Source organism: Chenopodium album, chromosome 1 (genome assembly GCF_948465745.1).
Source record: "Chenopodium album chromosome 1, dcCheAlbu1.1, whole genome shotgun sequence".
Lineage (NCBI taxonomy): Eukaryota > Viridiplantae > Streptophyta > Magnoliopsida > Caryophyllales > Amaranthaceae > Chenopodium > Chenopodium album.
This window is the reverse complement of record NC_137834.1, coordinates 33877183-33882648: the sequence shown is the minus strand read 5'-3', so window position 1 is coordinate 33882648 and position 5466 is coordinate 33877183. Positions and strand designations below refer to the sequence as shown.

At 43.0% G+C, this 5466-nt stretch overlaps 1 non-coding gene across 1 annotated transcript; it reads left to right on the top strand.

Annotated features, from left to right (window-relative positions):
* Positions 1-5109: 5109 nt before the first annotated feature.
* On the top strand, positions 5110-5216 carry LOC145565614 (small nucleolar RNA R71). The gene has a single exon (XR_014095065.1). It is a non-coding gene; the product is annotated as a small nucleolar RNA R71 (small nucleolar RNA).
* Positions 5217-5466: the final 250 nt, after the last annotated feature.

The following is a 5466-nucleotide window of genomic DNA, read 5'->3' as shown; positions in this document are numbered from 1 at the left end:
AGGCTTGTAATGTGGCTAACAAACAAAAAAAAGTCAAGGGAACAATATGGGTAACAAGAAGGGAACAAATGCATCTACAATCATCTGGAGGCTACCTAAAAGAACAAATGCCTTCGTCCTCCTCAATGTGCTTAATAATGAATCATATAAATATTACTAATAGTAGCAAACCAATACTCAAATTCATTGACATACCAGGAATTATGGAACTATCACACATTCCTAACCAAATCAACTAGTCAAGCACTATATTCACAAGTAGTTGGACAAAATTGACGCATGTTAAAGTTTCAGGGCAATCAAACATCAAATCATGATCAACTAATCCACAATGCCTATCATCAAATACCAGGAATCAAAACAATTTTCTCAAGTAAGGGGCACAGGGAAGCATAATTTACAATTCATTGGAACGTATTTTTGGATTTTTTTTATTTTTCAATTTTTTTTGTATTTTTATATATAAGAAAGCAATAAAACTAACCTAGAAAACAAGAAAACTAACCTAAGAAAACACACCAAATATAAAAGAAAAGAGAAAAAGAAAAATACCAAACCAAAATCTCCCCCAAGCCAAAATCAGACAATGTCCTCAGTGGCTCGGAAACTAGCCCAGCATAGCTAGTCCTCATCATTCTCGTCCATTGAGCTGAAACCCGCACCTCCACTGCCACCTGCACCACCTGCACTAGAAGAGCTACCACCAAAATAATCAGCGTGAAAAGTCCCCCTCGCCGGTCCCCCGAAAGGAATGTCCAGCCCGTACCCGAAGAAAGAAGAATAGTCAGTGTAAATACCACGGGCAGTGGGATCCCTATCGTATCCCTGGGGTGGTGGCGGAAACCAGTCAGGGTGAATAGCGTCGTCGGGAATGTTGCCCCAACGAGCATAATCATCGTACATAGGGTAGAGAGCTCTACCCTGGTTCCTCTTTAGATACCCTAACCTCTGGTCTAAGGAGCCTACCATCCTCCTAAGGTCATTATGTGAATGCTCGATATGTCCTAGGGCCTGACCTATACTCTGAAGATCCCAAACTAGGTCAGAGTCAACATGAGGGACGGAATGGGACATACGAGGTGGAGAGAAAGCCACCTCGGGCTGAGGCTAGGGTGGTGGAACTGGTGGTGGCTGCCCCCTAACGTTGGCAACTAAAGCATCGTAAGTGTAAGAAAGTTGCCCTGGGGGAAAGGCGGTCAAGTCTGGACTGGGTAGGGGAAAAATGGGCAAAGGTTGCTCGTTCCCAGTCCAGATACACCAAAAGGGTGTCTGCTCGCTATCCGGTCTAACCCACCCCACATCCTCAAAATACCTAGCAGTCATGTAGGTATCTGGTCCACAGTTAGTCAGCTGGTGGGGTCCGTCTACTACATAACCGACCTTTTTCACCGCTATTCGAGTGATAAGGCCACTTAAACGGATAGGAGACTTGGAAGTGGTGCTGGCTGTGGCATGCCTACTCAAATGGTGAACTATAAACCTGCCTATGTTCAATTTCCCGAACCCGTACACATAATGTCCTATGACAGCTAGTTCGTTAGTTTGAGCGTTATGAGGCTCGGCCCTACCTAAAAAACACAAACCCGCAAATCTTTGCCAGATTTTTGGGACAAGGTGGTGAATAGTTTTGGTACTAGCATGTTGGGGGTCGGGGGCAGGTAAACCAGTCAAAGCATAATATAAGTCACCCTTTTTATAGTCTGCATGCCACTGGTGAGATAATTCAGAATTTAATTCAAAAATTTTACAAAATTCAACAAAAGTTAAACTAATATTTTTATTATTTAACCTGAAAAATAAATTAGGCCCATTCGTACTACTAACAACATGAAAAGTGGACAGGAATTCACAGGTAAGTTCTCGGTATGTAGGATAGTGCATGTCAACAAATTTTCTCATGCCAATATCATTCAAAAATCGTTTAACAAAATCATACAAACCAAATGATTGTAAGGTAGGGCGGTGTAACCAGCGAGAAGGAATTACCTCACGACCGACCAAATGCTCTAGCCGTTCTTTTTGTTCCCGGCTCACAATCCGGATCGTCGGCCAATACGGGAGTTGCAAGTCCGGGTCGTATTCCTCCCTCGAACTGGAGCTCCAACAAAAAATGGACCTATCCCTCTTTGAAGCCATGGTGAAGAAATGGGTTGAAAATTTATTGAATTAAAACTTAAAAATTTTTATATGAGAGTGAAGAGGATGAAGAGAGGATCACAAATATGTAAAGAGTTTTGAATTTGGGTTGGTAATGGAGGAGAAATCTTAGAGAGAAGTTAGAGAAAATTTGAGTTTTAGAGAGAGAAAGTAATGGAGGAAAGAAGAAATGGAGAAAGAAAGAAGAAAAGGGGGAAGAAAAAAACGCGGAACCTACTCGCGCCCGGTCGGGCGATCTTCAATATTTAGAGGCTGGTTCTCGCGCCCGGTCGGGCGATCTGTTCGCTTGAATTTTGTAACCATTCGCGCCCGGTCGGGCGCCACTCGCCCGGTCGGGCGATCTGACTAATATTTTCTGTCTTGTTCTCGCGCCCGGTCGGGCGCCATTCGCCCGATCGGGCGAATTTTAAGCCAAAATTCTTTCCCTTCTCGCGCCCGGTCGGGCGAGGCTTGCCCGATCAGGCGGACGAATTAGTCCGTATACGACAAATTTCGAGCCCGGTCGGGCGCCTCTCGCCTGGTCGGGCGAAATTACTTTATTTTTGAACCTTGCTCTCGCGCCCGGTCGGGAGAGCTTCGCCCGATCGGGCCCGAGGCCAAATTGTCCAATCGATATTATCTTCTTTTCTCCAAAATTTGGCTAACTCTTTCCTTCAAACCTGTACAAACACTAATAAAACTCATTAAATTCCCTCATCTCTCCTCTCATAAGAAAAAGAAAAGAAAAAACTAGTCTAAAAAGCATTAAAAATACGGGTTGCCTCCCGCAAAGCGCTGGTTTATCTAGGTCCCGCACGACCTTCTTACCAAGTACAATTTCTAGGACCCTTGGCCTAACGCTTGATCGGGTGGTTTCTCACCCGGTCTAGCGATGTTCAAGCTGCGATGCGGCTTCCTGACATAACCTATGGGACGTCAAGTCGCCTTATCTGGTGGATCCTCCTTGGCTTGGACTGGGGGTTCTTCAATGCTACGCACTAAAAACCCTTTTTCGATCGAATGTTGCTTCAAATTGTCATTGCGTTCGACAGTTGCAACTCGATCTGGTGGAACACTTACCGTAGGCTCGATTCGCACAACTTGCTCGATCGGTTCCACTTGTTCATCCTCGAAACCAAGACCAACATTGTAGAGTGCTCTTTCTATTGCATCGACTTCCTTCTGCCATTTGTCTATCTCATCTGAAAAGGATGCAACTCAAGATACCGCCTCCAAGGGAACTTTTTCAAGAGCTTGGGGCTTGTTAGAATAATTTACAACCACATTAACATTGAAACATTTCTCCTCGGTCATGGAGCTTTTAGGGCCATTATTCAGATTAAAAACAACTTTATCGTCCCCTACTGATAGTGTTAGCTTACCACTTCTTACATCTATGACTGCTCCTGCAGTGTTAAGGAATGGTCTACCCAAAATAATTGGGGTTTGCATATCCTCATCCATATCAAGAACAACAAAATCTACAGGTATATAAAATTTACCTACTCTAACGGGGACATCCTCTAAAACACCTAAGGGGTATTTGAAAGAACGTTCGGCCATTTGTAGAGTTATATTGGTAGCTTTTAACTTACCCATATTCAACTTGGAACACACAGATAATGGCATGACGCTAACACTAGCACCCAAATCACATAATGCATTATCAATCAAGAGATTGCCAATATGACAAGGGATAGAAAAACTACCCGGATCTTTTAATTTAGGTGGAGACTTATTTTGAAGTACGGCACTACACTCTGCAGTGAAAGCTACTGTCTCTACCTCACTAATAGACCTTTTCTCGTCAAAATTTCTTTCATAAATTTTGCATAAGAGGGGATTTGTGTGATCAATTCAGTAAAGGGAACTGTTACCTTCAAATCTTTAACCATCTCCAGGAACTTACCAAACTGCTTATCCAAGTTTGTCTTCAATTGACGATTGGGGAAAGGAAGTTTGATGATTGGCTTTGGAGCATTCTTATTCTTTTCTGGAGTAGCCACCTTCTCTGGAGTTGTACCCTGCAATGCAGAATTAGATATGTTAGTATTATCCTTTCGCCCTGCAGGGCTATCAACTACATTGTTTGGTTTAATGGAATTAAGATTAGCAGTATTTAATAAAACAGGTTCATCAACTCTGGGCATAGAGGGCCCTTCATAGTTCGAACCACTCCTTAGAGTAATTGCAAATGCTTGATCCGTAGGCCTTGTAGGCTGTGCCGGCAAGGCTCCCTGTTGGCGGGCTTGTAGATTAGCGGAGAGTTGCGCAATTTGATTATCTACAATTTTATTATGCGCTAAAATTTGATCAATTGTCGCATCTCTGCTCTCCATGTGCTTTTGCATATTGACCAACATTGCTCTAATTTCCGCCAGAGAAGGGTCGGAAGATGAGGAGGCTTGTTGTGGTTGGTTCTTCTGGCTAGCATTGGGATGATAATATTTCTGCTGCTGTTGCTGTGGCGCCTGTGGTTCTTGTGGTGGTGGATTTTGAACATTAGTGCTCCGGTAGGAAAGGTATGGATGATTCCGATACCTAGGATTGTAAGTGTTGGAGTATGGGTTATTCTGCCTATAAGCTTGGAAGGCATTAACTTGCTCCACGGAACTCCTGCAATCCTGCTCCCAGTGACCTACAATACCACAATTTTCAGAGAAAGCCTCATTAGAATTATTATTAATTGCAGAAACATTAGCTACATTAGCAGTGCTCAGATTATCTAATTTTTGGCAAATAGAGGTTAGTTGAGCTTGCAAAAAGGATACAGAGTCGACACTGTGCTTCCCCTTGTTAGCAAATCCTCTAGGATTCCCATATTGAGAATTGTGTATCGTCATATCTTCAATAACCTGACCTGCATCATCAACATTAAGATTCATAAATCTCCCACTAGCTGCAGAGTCTAAAATTATTCTAGAGGAATTTCCAATGCCGTTATAAAAGGCTTGGATTAACTGCCATTGTGCTAAATTATGGTGAGGGCATTCTCTTTGTAAGTCCTTGAACCTCTCCGAAGCCTCATATAAAGACTCATCGGCTTCTTGGGCAAAGTTCTGAATCGCACTCCGTAGTACTGCTGTTCTCTCTGCAGGATAATACTTGTTATAGAAATTCAAAACAAGAGTTTTCCAGTCAGTTATACCAAGTGTAGTTCTATTTAATCCATTAAACCACAATTTAGCTTTTCCAGTTAAAGAGAAGGGAAAGAGAATCTCCCTGATTTGGTCTTGAGTGACCCCGGCTTGCCTGATGGTGTTGCAATATTAACAATAGTCGGCAATGTGAAGATTCGGGTCTTCACCCTTGGCCCCACGGAATTGCTTC